This window comes from Asparagus officinalis, chromosome 6 (assembly GCF_001876935.1).
Source record: "Asparagus officinalis chromosome 6, Aspof.V1, whole genome shotgun sequence".
Taxonomy (NCBI): Eukaryota; Viridiplantae; Streptophyta; class Magnoliopsida; order Asparagales; family Asparagaceae; genus Asparagus; species Asparagus officinalis.
In genome coordinates this window covers 26,599,899-26,617,034 of record NC_033799.1, presented here as the reverse complement: position 1 = coordinate 26,617,034, position 17,136 = coordinate 26,599,899, and the positions used below count along the sequence as shown (strand labels likewise).

General features: G+C 38.3%; 1 pseudogene; it reads right to left on the bottom strand.

Annotated features, from left to right (window-relative positions):
* LOC109845948 lies at positions 567 to 17,052 on the bottom strand (annotated as a pseudogene).

The following is a 17,136-nucleotide window of genomic DNA, read 5'->3' as shown; positions in this document are numbered from 1 at the left end:
TATAAGTGTCGAGGTAAACAAACTTCAAGTATTTCAAATGAAAACAAACTATCAAGGAGACAATTGACACAAGGGGAAAAACCTTCATGGGGGCATAAATCCAATATTCAAATCCCCCGACATACAATATAACAGCCAAAGCATTCTGATTCCTATATGTTGATCACAAATACAAGTACCAGGAGAATATAAAATACAATTGACACAAGGAGAATACAATGAACTTAGCAATACATGGAAGCATACTCGTGTTGCTTCACCAGAATCCATTTCTAGTATTTGAAGCCTCCTGCTTCCAATTTTCTTCCTCTAGGCCATTAGTAAAAGAACCAAATGAAACTGATTGCACTGGTATAAAGATCACCCAACAATGCTACAAGCTTATTCAATTTCGTTTTCCTTTTGTTAATTTACCCTTGCAAGCTTACACAATAATACAAACACAAACGGTTTGTGGTATAACCTGCCTTTGCTCATAACGAAAATGCAAAGGGGAAGTAACATGAACCACGAATAGTTCAATTAGTAAAATTTTCATCTCGTTCATTCAACGTTTGTTTCAACGGCTATAAAAGCCTGAACCCATTCACCAAATCCACATGATCATTGATAGACTTAGACAACTTCTCTGCTTCTCCAATGTATGACTGGGGAGTCAAATTCAAGAGAATGTTCTTTGCTTCTTCTGGCAATTGCAAGCCATTAGTGAACTTTTGAATGCTCTCCTTGCTAACAACTCTTCCTCTGGTGAGATCCTTCAGCTTCTCATATGCCTCTGGGACGTTATATTTGTGCATAACCTAATGCAAGAAAATTAACAAGAGAGAGTCCATCAGCAACAAGGGTCTCTTTTATTCTTTAATATTATTGGTTATTTTGATGTTGATTGAGCAAATGATACTCTTGATAGTGTCTCGTTGGTAGATATTGTACTTTTATTGGAGGAATATGGTGATCTCACGATGAAGCAGACTATCGTGCCATGATTTATTGCTAAAGTTGATTATCAATTTATGGCCCTCGCTGATGGAGGGATTATGTTGATTAAATACCTTCATCAGGAGATAGGTGTGTTTCAAGCTCAGGCTATGGAAATACATCTTAATAATCAGGTTCTGGCGTATATTGCCAATGGTACAGACTAAATCTCAAGAGAATAGGAAGCATATAAAGGTTGATTGTCACTTCATTATGAAATGATATTGAGCAAAATGTCACTTCACATGTCAATTCAGACAGATAGGTAACGGTTTCGCTAAAACATTACCTTTTTGGGGGGGGTTGGGAGGGAGGAAGGGGAAGGGAATTTTTTGCTTAGATTTAACTAGCTAAAAATGACAGGTCTATATGCTCTTCCAGCTTAAGAAGGAATGCTAGAATAATAGTTTGTAACTAGACCATCATTGAGACTTAATGTAATTATATTCTATTTGTTTTCGAGTGAAAATACCCCTCTCTTGGACTGTCATCTTTCCCAACATATAGTGAAAATGCTGGGGGAGGTGGAATTAGATGTCCTATATAAAACCTTCAAAAACAATACAACATACAAGCAGACCTTTGATATTACATCATATAACCAACAAAAGCAGAAAAAAAATTATACAAAAGCAATCATAATAAAGTTTATGTTGAATTTTTTCAACAATCACATGGGCTACTGCAGCAGCCCATGTTTTCAATTTTTTGTCAAAAGTTGTGGGCCCCACTGAAGAAAATTTAAGACGTGAATCCCACGAGCATAGTAAAATATTATAATTTTATTAGTATATAGTATTTTCCCAAACGCTATAAATAGACCCCAAATCCTTATGGAAATTTTATTCCAAAAATAACAATCAATATATACAGATATACATGTTGTAGAATAGCATGTGCTCGTAGGAAGAGTGCCTAGACCGAGAAGGTCTTATAGATCGAGGAGATCTTTGTCTTATAGATCGAGGAGATCTTTGCCTGATAGATCGATGAGATCTTTACCTTATAGATCAAGTAGATCTTGATAGTACTGGGTCGGTGCACACCAAAGTACTGGACTGCTGTTCCTGGAAGCAATTTGGCCTTGGGATCATTGCACCGGAGTAGGCCAAATAATACTATAACCACAGCGTTTTACAAACGCACAGCAGATGAGTTGGAAAATTTTAAATTACTGCACTTTAGTTTTCCATTCCGTTTTTGCTGTTATATATCTATATTATTCTAGATTTAACCATAGACACTTACAGTCTAAAGGGAAGTGCAGTGCACTGTCAGGAATTATTGTTTGTATTGGTTCTGCAAGCACCTCCCACACCTGGTCCAGGTCTTCATTGAGACGAGACTCATTTACCTACACATGATGGAGAAGAAATAAAGAATTAAGAAACGAAGAGAGTTACAAAGTAGTGTAATTTCATGAGTCATGTCATTATTAAATATGTAATTTGGAATGAGACATATTGATGACACTGTATCAAAAATGTACAATCAAAGTAATATTACTTTAAAATAAGGAGCTTTAAAATTCAAACTAACTTAGCCAAGTTTCAGAATAAACTTGATTAAATGTAGGGGTGGCAAATTATAACCCGACCCATCAACCCGATCCAACCCGACCCGTTTATATTGGGTATGGCTCAAGTTATATGGGTCGAGTCATAAATGAGTCAACCCGAACTGACCCGTTTATTAGATGGGTAAATTAGGGTTGACCCAAACTGACCCGTGTAACCTAATACCGACCCGTTTAATTCTAAATGGGTTGCAAACTCCAAATATGAAGATCATCTTCGTCGTCTTCATCCTCCTCCTTCCCCTCTCTCTCCTCTTCCTTCGACACCCAGTTTCCCGCCAGGTCCAGCGTCTCCGGCATGGTCGGTCGCATCTCAGCCCTCATCGATAGCGAGCCAGTGTTTCAACGGTCAAGATCAATCATGTTTTCGCTCGTACGAACTAGATTGGAGGAGGATAAGGGGAGGTCAAGGAAGGGGAGGAAATGGGTGCCCGACGTGATCTGCGACTTGGCGAGCTGCGAGAAGCTGGAGAACCAATCTTTGTTGGGGAACTACTTCACCTCGATAGGGTAGAACTGCTGGGATCTGGTCATGAATGGAGCTCTGGATCTGAGGAGGAACTACGTTGCGGTGTTGAAGGGTCAAAGGTCAACCTGGGAGTGCGCTGGTTTTTTCTAAAGCCCAGGTTCTGTCCGGTTTTGACTTTTATGCCGTGTGAGGATCAGAGGGATTGGGGGGTTCGTCGGAGTGAGGCGATGGCCAAAAAGGCAAGGACCATGGTTTACAATGCTGTGAATAAGTGGCAACCTAATCCTTAATTAGGATTGTTTTTTAAAAGGGTCAATCTCTTGTACAATCTATGTAGCAATATTGCATATTTTGACTTGTGATTGTCGAAAGAGTCAAAAGAATTTCATCTTTATCTGTATAGTATCCACGATATTGAACTGAGATTTGATAAATGGGTCATTCGGGTTATATGGGTTGGGTCGGGTAACCTGTTTAATAAATGGGTCGAATCGCATTGACTCATTTGTTAAACGGGTCCGGTCAGGTCACACTTATACGGGTTGGGTCAACTATGACCCTACCCGACCCATTTGCCACCCCTAATTAAATGTTAACATTGGGATTGTATTTATACGTCGGCAGCATATTGAGAAAAAAAGGAGCTTTTGCCACGTTTAGATGTATCTTTCTTCGCATCAACTACTCGAATGTATAGGCAAAAAAATTTCAAAAGAATCACACCAGATAGCATTGTTATGGATCCCAAATAATAGATCTAAAGGAAATTGAAAAGGATAGCAAAGACATAGTTCATACAATATTTTTGAGGGAAATGGTTAGTAAAATTTTAGAAAAGAAATACTTATAAAGAAAAAAACTTAAACATCCATAAAATCATATATATTATTAGATGGATGTACATTGGATATAAATTATGTTGACAGCAAGACAAGAATTCATCTTTAAATAGATCCACGTTTCTATGATCTTGTAATTCACAGAATTTAGCATCTTGCATTTGTGACGAATTCAAATTCAACATTTGCCTAACCCAAATAGTTAAAGCAAGAACAGAACAAACAACATACATGAAGCAAAGAACGACGACAGCGACACATTTCCTACCAATAACACATCTAGCTTTATATCTAATTCTCTAGTGATAACCATCTCATACAGATTTTACTACTAACCTGAAGCTTCCGGATTCCTTGTAGTGCACGTTTGTATGCCAAGAGAGAATATCCAGATCCAATACCCAAATTCCTCAAAATAGTGGAATCGGTCAAATACCTATGTCAATGATTACACATACAATAAGTATAGTATCACTTACACTAAGACGTGTTTTTTGAACTGTGATATAGCACTGAACTTCACATTAGGTACTCCTCAAGAACCATGAATAAAGATGGAAAAGTAAATGATACACACCTGCATACGAGAGATGGGCAATTTCGAGCTGAGAGCTAGCAGATAAAATAGCATTAGCCAAACAGAAGTTGCCCTCACTATTCTCAAAATCAATGGGATTAACTTTATTAGGCATAGTTGAAGATCCAATCTCCCCAGCCTTAGTCATCTGGAAAGCAAAATTATCATGAAATCGTTTAGTTCCAAATTAGAAGTTTGGGAGCTAAAATAGGTCCTAATATTTTAGGGGTATAGTGGTCAAGCATAAGAAGGTTACCTGCTTAAAATAACCGCACGAAATATAGCTCCATATGTCCCGATCAAAATCAGTCAGGATGTTATTAAACTGAACAACTGCATTGAAAAGCTTTGCGATATAGTCATGCGGCTCAATATGTATACGGAGCAAGCAACAGGCTCAGATAGAGAGTATGCATGCAAGCCAAGTGGCATTCCATTCATAGGCTACATTGACATAACCTTTCAGACAACACAAATTTAACAAAATTATTAGCTGGCGCTGCAATTCCATTATTATTTATGCACTAACTGGTTGGTGTAGAATAGGCTAATTGATAAATGTACTGTAATTCCAAGATAGATGGATAACCTGCAAGTGTATCTACTTATTATCAAGCATGCACATGATAGTATCTACTTACTATATGAATCACCTTTTGTAAACTCTTGAAACGTGAAATGGCAAAAAAAACCTACATTTCAGTCACCTGAGTCGATTGCAAAACTCATATTAAAGAAAATCCTGAGGCTCTATTAGTTATACACTTTTACAGTTTGTATAGTTGCCTAAATATTCACGAGGACTATTTACTAGTAAACTAGTTCAAGCAGAGAACAATGAATTCAAGCAGCAATGTTAAAAAAGTATAGGTAAATAAAGTACTCCTCCTATTAATGAAACATATCCAAGTCATCCACAAAAAAACCATATCAAAATCGTCTATGCACTACTTAGTTACGCAAAAAAAAAATATCCATCAAGCTGAAATGAATCAGATAGGTAAAACCTTGCAAAGAGAAAAGTAGTAGAAGTAAATAAACATGCCTGTGTCATGTAAGGGTTGAAACCTAACCCCAAAGAGGTCACGAACTCAGCTGCAACAGTTGGCCAATCAATATCAGGATATGCAACTTTATGTGCATTGTAGTTTCCAACAGCTCCAGCACACTTGCCCAATATTTGCACTTCTGTAAAGGTCTTCCCTACTTCACTTAGTGTGAAAGAAAAATTTGTCATCTCCTTTCACAAAGTAGTGGGTGAAGCAGGATACAAAGGGAGTTAGAAGATATCAGAACTAAACCACATAAACCTATTACAAAAGCAAATCATTTATTCCTGTAGCATAACGATGAAAATTATCAATATGATATTTTAGCTGCTTTGAGCAGTCAACTTAGTATATGTTCGCTTCTAATATTGGCCATGTCACGCCCCGACCTGACAGGCCCATTGGTGCGGTACAAGCCATGGGACCAAACAAGTGTAACGTGTTGTTTGGCTCAATCTACTGCCAAAATCGACTAGCCGATGTTACATTTAAATAATTTAAGCCACTTAAATTCTCACTCATTTCCTAATGTTGGACTAAATAGGAGTGTTACAAACACCCTGTTGTACGCAGCGAAACCGAAGGCACACAAATACAAACGAGATTGGAATAGTTATCAACAACCAAACAAGTAACACAAATGCAAGACAACAGATTTTACGTGGTTCGGCAAATCAGCCTACGTCCGCGGGAGTGGCACAATAATTTCTTATTAATAACAAGGAATTACAAATAAGAGAGAGGATCTCAAACTTGAGATCTCTCACACAAATAGCAATTGATTTTAATCTAAAATCAATGCTCAACACTCTCTCTATTACAATAACTTCCCCAATTAATATTCACTAACCCCTTCTCAATAGTAATTGGGAACAAGGACAAAATGGAATAAAAATTAGAAATTTCCTAAACTGCAGAGAGAACGGAAGCTCAAGAAATTACCGTCGCTAATCTCTTCTTCTCTTTCTGCTCTCGCGCTCACTAATTCGCGCACGAATAAGGTTTCCCTTTTATAGGGAAACCCTAGGGCGGTCAGTCTATGTGCTCCAGCTATGATCCAGCTGGCTCCAACCACGCACAAGCAAGGTTCACTCTGCTACAGGCGAGATCATGGGCGAGATCCGCTACAGGCGAGTTCGATCCACGCAGCAGGCGAGATCCGCTCGCCTCTGAAGCTCGATCTCACCACACACTTCGCCTGTGATCTCGAACAAGCGACTTTCCTCGCCTCCTCAACTTCATCATCAACCACTACAGGCGATCTTCCTCGCCTCCTCAACTTCGCCATCGAAGGCGAGCTTCGATCTTAGGTACGTTCTTCTACAAATCTTCACCTCGACGAACGTTTCCCCAAAACTGAGCCGACACTAACCAAAACAAATGTCGTACTTGTTGTGTCCAGTACAAAGTGAAATAATTCACGACAACGGACTCAATCCATAATAAGTCAGGATCTAAATGAGAATGAGACCATTCTCCAAACATCGATGTCTACTCACCAAATTGGCTTCATCCTAAAGACTTGCCTACATATCCTCTTGACCAAGGAATCAAGCCTTCACGTAGTTCACCACATGGCCTCCAAAGGTCCTTAATAGCAAAGAATGTTTAACAATTCCAAACAATGATCGAATTACACTCCAGTGACAACTTTGGTCAACATATCTGCAGGATTGTCCTTTGTGTGGATCTTCTTCAATCTGACGTCTCCATCATCCAATACGTCTCGAATAAAATAGAATCTAACATCATTATGCTTTGTGCGAGCATGATACACCTCGTTCTTGGTCAAATAGATAGCTGACATACTATCACAATGTACCCTGATGGTATCCAGTGCAATCCCCAGGTCATCCAATAACCCTTACAACCACAAAGCCTCCTTCACAGCTTTAGTCAATAACACATACTCTACCTCCGTAGTGGAGAGAGCCATTGTAGACTGAAGTATGAATCTCTAACACACCGGTGCTCCTGCTAGTGTAAACACATATCCAGTAGTAGACCGGCGCTTGTCAAGATCCCCCGCATAATCGGAATCCATATAACCAATACAATCATGCCCATTCTTCCAATTCTTCTCGAATACCAAACCAACATCCACGGTACCTTTTATATACCTTAAAATCCACTTCACGGCCTCCCAATGTCCCTTCCCTGGGTCATGCATGTACTTAGATACCATGCTCATGGCCTGAGACAAATCTGACCTTGTACACAGCATCGCATACATCAAGCTACCCACTACATTAGCATTGCCATCATAACTGAATTTCTTCAGCATCTTCTGTAAGTAACTCCTCTGTGTCAACTTCAGCCTCCCTTCACCCTGTCTCTCTCAATCTCCATACCTAATATCTTCTTTGCTTCTCCAAGATCCTTCATCTCAAATTCGAATGACAGTTCCTTTTCAACTTTCTAATAGCTGAAGTATTCCTGGAAGTAATCAGCATATCGTCAACATATAACAGCAAATAAATATACTCACCATTCTGTAGCTTGTGCATGTAAACACACAGGTCATATGGGCTTCTCGTGTATCCTCGGCCAATATTGAAGTCGTCGAATCTCTTGTACCATTGCCGTGGCGATTGATTCAATCCGTAAAGAGACTTCTTCAACTTGCATACTAATTCTTCCTTTCCTGCAGCTTTAAACCCCATAGGTTGTGTCATGTAGATCTCCTTTTCTAAATCTTCATGTAGAAAGGCTGTCTTAACATCCATCTGAACCAAATCCAAATCCAGCTGTGCCACTAACGCCAATAGTATTCTTATCGACGAATGCTTTACAAGAGGTGAGAATACCTCATTGTAATCTATGCCCTCAAGCTAGGCATACCCTTTGGCAACCAATCTGGCTTTATACCGAATGTCCCCAATAGAAGATCCTTCTTTCTTCGCATATACTCACTTGCATCCAATAACCTTCTTATCCTTCGGTAGCTTTGCAAGTTCCTAAGTGTCATTCTAATGAAGAGACTACATCTCTTCCTCCATAGCTTCCCTCCACCTAATCGAATCAGAGCTTGACTCTGCTTCCCTGAATGCAGAAGGAACCAAATCATTAACGACTTCTATTGATAAAGCATATGCAACCATGACATCATCATATCTAGCTGGCCAACGAATGTTTCTTCTTGGTCTATTAGCTGCAATGCACTCGTAAACATAACCCTGTTTCTGAGTCCTAACATCCACTGTATCCTCCACTTGCCTGTCTGTCATATCATCTCCTCCAAGTGTCACCTCTGTAGGAGTCTTAATAGATACAGTGCTATCTTGCCTGTCTGTCATATCATCTCCTCCAAGTGTCACCTCTGTAGGAGTCTTAATAGATACAGTGCTATCTGAAGTCTGTGGAGTCACATCTTCCACCACCTGCTTCGATACCCCACTAGTATGACCTTCCTCTACCTGCTGAGGAATCTGAGACCTCATCATGTGAGCCTCATCAAACATGACATCTCTGCTAATGACCATCTTCTTGTCTTTTGGATCCCACAACTTGAAGCCTTTAACTCCATCTCTAAATCCCACAAAGACTGCTTTCCTCGCCCTCGGATTCAATTTATCATCACTAACATGGTAATAAGCAGGACACCTAAATATCTGAAGCGACTTATAGTCACTAGTTACCGAACCAGACCAACGTTCCATAGGAGTCTTTCCATGTATCGTAGTGCACGGCAACCTAGTTACGAGATGGCTTTCATAAACCAACGCATCGGCACAAAAGGATCTTGACAATCCACTCTGTATCATCATACATTGCACCTTCTCCAGCAAGGTACGGTTCAACCATCCAGCCACCCCGTTTTGTTGTGATGTCTCACGAACTGTGAAGGGTCGCCTAATGCCGTGATCATGGCAAAACTATAGAAACGGATCACTCTTATACTCACAACCATTATTCGAACAGAGTACATTCACCTTTCTACCTGTCTGCAGCTCCACTTTCTTCATCCACTCCACAAATATATCCAAGACCTCATGTTTATGCTACATAGGGTATACCCAAATCCTCTTGGAATAATCATCAATGAAAGTGACAAAATAATTAGCCCCACCATGAGATGTGTTCATGGAAGGACCCCAAACATCAGTATGAACATAATCCAACATACCTTTGGTATTGTGAATTGCGGTGTCGAATTTCACTTTTGTCTTCTTCCTAAGTATGCAATGTTCATTCATCTCCATCTTAAAGGTGTTTGCACCCTTCAATAGCCCCTGTTTCGCCAATACCTACAGGGACTTATCACCATTGTGTCCCAATCTCATATGCCATAAGCTGATAGTATCTTTCTCTGTAGTAATCGAAGCTGCCAGACCCCCTGTTACTGTCTTGCCCTTCAAGTTGTAAAAGTTGTTTTCCCTGACACCTCGCATCACCACCGTGGACCCCTTTGTGACCTTCAGAGTTGAATTCTCCAAGATCACCCTATAGCCAGCTGCCTCCAAAGTTCCAAGTGAAATAATATTCTTCGTCAATCGAGGAACGAATCTCACTTCCTTCAACTCTCTAGTCACCCCGTTGTTAGACCCTAGAGGGGGGGTGATTAGGGTCTTATGCTAATCTAATAGAAATTAATAGCAATTAAAATTATGTTGATCAATATGTTCTTGCAAGAGATAGATATGAACAATAAGAACATCCTGTAGCAAATATAGTATGTAGCACCTGAATCCAACATCCACTCCGTAGAGTCGGCATAACAAACTGACGGTAATGCTGGGCATGAATAGCCCGAAGAATCTGTATCTGAATAATCGCCACTAGATTTATCAATATACACTTCTGAAGCCTGTACGTCTTTCCCCTTATTCTTCTCGGCTCTTTCATTTAACTTTGGGCAGTCGATCTTCCAATGTCCCTCTTCTTTACAGAAGTGACATTGATTCCTACCAACACTCTTATAGCCACCTCCTTGCTTCGACTTGGAGCGATTAAATGGACGGCAGTTTGGACTACGGCCTGTCACTACAAATGCATCTCCCGATGCCTTCTCGGAGGGTTTACTATCTCTCTTCCTCAACTCATAGTTGACCAATGCTAAGGTCACCTTCTTTTAGTGGACAGTGGTTCTACCATTGATCATCGTAAGGACAAATGTACCGAAATCATCCTCTGGCAATGAACATAGCAACAACATCACCTTATCTTTATCCTCTACTATGATATCCACATTGGCCATATCTGATCGCAATTTTGTGAAGTTATTGACACGTTCTCTAATGGAAACTCCCCTCTTCATCTTGAATTGGTAAAACCTCTTCTTCAAGTGAATTCGATTCTCAATGCTCTTCGTAAGGTACTTCTCATTGAGTGTTTCCCACAACCGTTTCGCCGATTTCTTGTTCATCACATCATAGATCAAATCCGGCATCAAACATGATCGAATAACCCCACACGCTCTACTATTTATTTTCTTCCAAATCTTATCCTCTATGTCTTAAGGTTTCTTTTGTAACTCAAGAGTCTCCTCCAAATGTTGGGCGTCTAATGCATCCATCACTTGACACCTCCACAAATTGAAATTTATCTTACCATCAAATTTTTGAACATTAATTTTTGTATTATTAATGCTCAATCCTTGTATCACCTTTGAAAGAGACGATCCCGATGTACTTGTTTCACCCATGTTATAATCCAATCTCTTCAAACGAGAATCCAAAGCCGTAGCTTTCTTCTCCAAATCGAACACCAAGTCAAACTCGGAGCTCTGATACCACTTGTTGTGCGCAGCGAAACTGAAAACACACAAATACAAATGAAATTGGAATACTTATCAACAACCAAACAAGTAACACAAATGCAAAACAATAGATTTTACGTGGTTCGGAGAATCTGCCTACATCCACGAGAGCGACACAATAAGAGAGAGGATCTCAAACTTGAGATCTCTCAAACAAATAGCAATTGATTTCAATCTAAAATCAATGCTCAAACACTCTCTCTCTATTACAATAACTTCCCCAATTAATATTCACTAACCCCTTCTCAACAGTAAATGAGAACAGGGACAAAAGGGAATAAAAATCAAAAATTTCCCTAACCGCAGAGAGAACGGAAGCTCAAGAAATTGTCGCCGCCAATCTCTTCTTCTCTCTCTGCTCTCGCGCTCACTAATTCGCGCACGAATAAGGTTTCCCTTTTATAGGGAAACCCTAGGGCGGTCGGTCTATGCGCTCCAACTACGCTGCAGCTGGCGCCAACCATGCACAGGTGAAGTTCACTCCAATGCAGGCAAGATCATAGGAGAGGGAGACATCAACAGGTGAGATCTGCTACAGGCGAGTTCGATCCACACAGTAGGCGAGATCCGCTCACCTCCCAATCTCGACCTCGCCACACACTTCGCCAGTGATCTCGAACAAGCGACTTTCCTTGCCTCCTCAACTTCGCCATTGACCTCTACAGGCGATCTTCCTCGCCTCCTAAACTTCGCCATCGAAGGCGAACTTTGATCTCAGGTACGATCTTCTACACACCCCACCTTAAATAAGCGACGTCCTCATCGTGACAAGATAATTGGCACATCTCGGTATCACTAAGTTATATGGACTCTAGAGGTAGCTCCCATCGCACTCACGCAATATAGCACTTAGCCTCGCATAGCACTTAGCTCCACACTTCCGACTCACAACTGTTATGATTCAATTTGTCACACCCCGGGCCGCCGGGCCCATTGGTACAATACAAGCCATGGGACCCACCAAGTGTAACACGTTTGGCTCAACCCACTACCAAAATCAACTAGCCATGTTACACTTGAGTCTTGGGCATACCTATTTAAACAACTTAACTTCTCACTCATTTTCTGATGTAGGACTAAATAAGAAACAAAGACATGATTATATTATTTTTAACCTTCAGATTGAAAAGGTTCCATTCAATTTATTTCATAGCATCAAGCTAAAAACTCCTCGGGAACAAAGGAATGTAGAACATGTCCTGCAAACATATATGAACGAAGATAGACAGTATAATCTTTATCAAACCAGTAATTATACATGATGTATTAGCCCCATGTAGAAAATTCCTGAGTTTCAGCATGTAATCATTATTTAATTATTTCTATATATGCCCCCTACCCCCCTGAAAAAAGCTTAATTTTATATAAAATTCACCGAAATGACCAGCCAGAAATCTTTGAGTTATTTCAGCCAAAAAAAATCCAACACCAGGACATTAGGGAAAAATTCTTAGTGGAATATTACCCTGTGCACCTTAGATTAAGTTTAACTTTTTAAACCCAAGAGTACTTTGTTTTTCTTTGACTACTCCCACTTCTCTAATCCTTCTCTAAACGTGCTCTTGTCAGTTGCATCCCTTCTCCATTTAGGATAAATTTCATTAAGAATTTAGGATTGCTAAATAAATTAGTTCCTGGAAATGAAAAAGAAATTTTCTTTTTCCTTGAAGCATTCTCTGTATTTTCTTAGTCTAATAGCTTCTGATTCTTTATTTTTTAAATCAATATATAAATAAACTATGTCCTTCTATGTGTAACCACAAATAAAAGGGAAATATAAGATTTTCAATTATGCTTATATAGCATTAAAGTTTTTGTAGATAACATCTAATCAACAAAAAGTTAGTATTCCGTTATAACAAGAGTTGCCTCTCATCTAGAACTAAAAATACCTGTCCATGAGTGTGAGACAACATGGAGATATGAGCATTTTCCTTCGCTAATTTGCATATTGAATCCAACAACTCAATCATCACAAGAAATATGACAGTGTTGAACGCTTCCTTCAGTGCTAATGCATGGGCTTAATTATTTATATCCTCTGATGTACAAGCAAAATGGAAAAACTCCAGTACCTAAAATTTTTTTTTGTAGAATCTGATGTCAAATATTAAGCATCAAATGAAATCTTTGAAATCACAGTTAGTCGTAGTTACAAAAAGAGGAAGCATAGAGTACACACAACAAGGAACATCAAAAACTCACCTCAGCAATCTCAGCATTGGATTGACATTTCTGTTTCAAGAAGTATTCCACTGCCTTAACATCGTGGTTAGTTACTTTTTCAATCTTTTTCACTTCCAGAGCATCAGCTTTGCTGAAGCCACTAACTATACTTTCTAAATAAGACCTGGCATTCTCGCTAAAACTTGAACCTCCTTGATTTCAGGTATTTCTATTAATTTTAGCAACCATTTTACCTAAAAAAGAATCGCTTCAGATTAGCATTTTGCACTAAGTAGCCAACATGAAAATAACTACAGTGGCCAGCTTTGTCAGATCATGATGGGTAATGGAGAAAGTGGTAAACCTTTTTTACTTGTAAGTTACCTCTTTCTCCATTACCCAAGATATGACTACACTATGACAAGTTTTAATGAAGACTGCTACTTATATCAAAGTAGATACTAGACGTTTTGTCAGATTGTAAAAGAAAGAACACTAATAAGCATGACCTAAATAAACAATGTTCGATGGACTCATACAGAAACTGCTAATACTACATCATGTGCAAATTTATTAGAAGAGGGGTACTATTGTCAGATATGCATATCAAATATAAATATCCTAACGGTTCACAGAACATTTTAGGCACAAGTTTAAACCTTTTTAGCTAACTAAGGCTTTAAACCTTTTATCTAAATACATGGAGACATATTATGATTTGTATGCCAGACGAACACGGATATCCAATCAGCAACCACAGTTTCTTCATGGTTTACCAGAAACATTTCTTTATCATTCACTACAAAAATGATTGTATAATCTACATTATAAATATGAAACCATTATTATTAAAAAAACATAATGTAAGACTAACACTGTGCACTGGTGTTGAATAAAAAAGCACTGATTAAATATCTATTCTTACAGGAGAATTTAATGAAAGTTACCTCGACCATTACATGGTAACGAATTAACCCATATTCACTAAAGAATGGGTGCAAATCCTTGACTTTCTGTAAATATCGGCCATCTAAAGGTGATAGAGCCATAATTCTAAAAGACTTAAGGTCAACAACCTCCTCTTCACGATGGTGCTTCATCTAAAATATTAAAGTTCACACAGCCAAAACATATTCAACCAGTTGTCCAAATATGAGGAAAATTAAAGAAAAAGGATCATAAAAAAAAACTAGATCTTTCCGGATCAAATTTATCATCATTGAAGATTCATAAGCCCAATTATTGGATTGAATACAGCTCACTATAAATTAGGGACTGCCAAAGGATCATCTCAATTTGTTTTAAAAAATTAAGAACCTGAAATTCAAAATACAACAGTGGAAGCCTTACATTACAAATCCAGAAGAAGAAAAAAAAGTGACCTATAGCATATGATATTTATTATTTAGTAAAAGTTTTATGCTCCATCCCAAAATATTCCCTCCCGTAAACTTATAAAAAAACCTATCTTTATTCAAAAATCCAAAAGATGCCACTTTTGAGAAACATTTCAAGATTATAGTATATGAGATTTAAGAAAACTTAGCAACAAAATAATCACAAAAAGTAAAAAACAAGCATGCAGTCAATAAAAGGCAAGGCTTGTGTTTGTGAAAATTCCCCAGCCAAGAAACCGGGAATGGAGATCTTTATCTTCGTAGTCGTGACTCCTTCTAAACTACTCAATGAAACCCTAAGTGGTTCGAATCGCCGAGGAGGGGTGGGCTGAATCTGAAACCCTAGCTGGCATGATCGTCTGCTGATCGAAGATGAAGAGGGAGAGGAGGAAAAGGGTGGCAAGAAAGAGAACGGGGCTTGAGGGGGTGATAAGAGCTTTTCCTTAGTGTTGTAGACGAGATCGAAACCCTAACCCTAGATATTTAAGGGGGGGATTTGTTCAGGGTTTAGTGGAGCGGGAAAAAGGGGCCACCTTTTTTTTAAAGGAATTGGAGAGAGCGAGGAGCGAGTGCCTTGATTCACTTTATACGCGTTGCCTGTGGAGGTTAGGTTTAGTTCATCAGATATTTTCTTTAAAAGGAAGGTAAATGATCGATAATCTAATAATGCATATAGATTTTTGGCAAAACTTTGTTGTAGGTCCCTCATGTGCTAGCTAAGTATCTTTTCGGTCCTTTCGGATCATTTATATTTAGAAGTCGTCAGCCACAGTCATTAATTTTAACATTGTCATCAATCTATGTTCTTTTTACAAATTTCTGTAAAATATTGTTGAGGAGATCACATGGCTGCCATGTTAGAAAAAATTAGTTGCAAGTTTCATACAAACGTGTATGTTGAACTTGTGATTTCACTAAATTTTCTGCTGAACATGGCAGGGTCGGATCATTATCACGTCAGCAAAATCTGATGACGAATGTAATGTTAAGAATCACCACTGTTAACTTTCATCAAATATTAAAGATGCTAACAGTATTTGGGTGGTAGTGGTACATTCCGTTATAAGTGAAAGAATTTTTACTTGTAGAAATAATCAGGCTGTTTTTTGTATGTCCGCTTGCTTACTGCAATACAAATAGCTCATTTTTCTTTTCTTTTTTTTCCTTTTTTTCCTCTTTTTTTCATTTCTCAAAACACTTCATACTTATCATAATAATAGTTGCATGAGATCCCAAGGTATATGCACTATTTTTGAGAAAAGAACAGAATATTAGGCTAATGAAACTTAGGTTAATTTAAGTAGTAATGAGCAAAACTTGATATAACAGCTATCACGAAATTCAACAGAACAATAAACTTTTTACTGTCAACAGGTTTTGCCAAATATTTACTCTTCAAGTTCAAAGCAAACTAATCTTTTGAGGCACATTAGAGAAAGAATTAGAGTGATTTTTGTAAGTGATTTTTGTTTTTGCATATCTAGATGTTGATTTTGCATATTTTGATGTAATTAGAGAAGCAACTGTAATTTTCGGATCTGGATTCTCTTTACTTATGTGATAATTAAACACGGTCTAATTCTCTCAATCCTTAGCACGTATGTCAATTCTTATAGATGAGATCACGCCCCATAAAATTTCCACCGGATATTTTGATAGTTGTTTTCAAGTGTAATAGTAGTTTCAAGACCATACAGATGTTAAAGATTGAGAGAGTAAAACAGGACAACAACTAACTGCATCTAAATATGTAAAAAACAAGAATTATATATTGTGAACAAAAAGAGGATACTAAGGCAGAATTATCCTACCAATACCAGTATACCACACACAGGTTTGTTGATATTTACAGATTCAAATACCCAGATACTTTATTTCAAAAGAAAAGAACACAAGAATATTGTTCAAATCGCATAAATAAGAATTACTATTGCATCCTGCAGAAGGGGTAACAACAAAAAATCAATATAAATATAAGTGTCGAGGTAAACAAACTTCAAGTATTTCAAATGAAAACAAACTATCAAGGAGACAATTGACACAAGGGGGAAAAACCTGCATGCGGGCATTAATCCAATAATCAAATCCCCCGACTTATAATATAACAGCCGAAACATTCTGATTCATGTGTGTTGATCACAAATACAAGTACCAGGAGAATACAAAATACAATTGACACAAGGAGAATACAATGAACTTAGCAATACATGGAAGCATACCCGTGTTGCTTCTCCAGAATCCATTTCTAGTATTTGAAGCCTCCTACATGCAATTTTCTTCCTTCAGGCCATTAGTAAAAGAACCAAATGAAACTGATTGCAGTGATC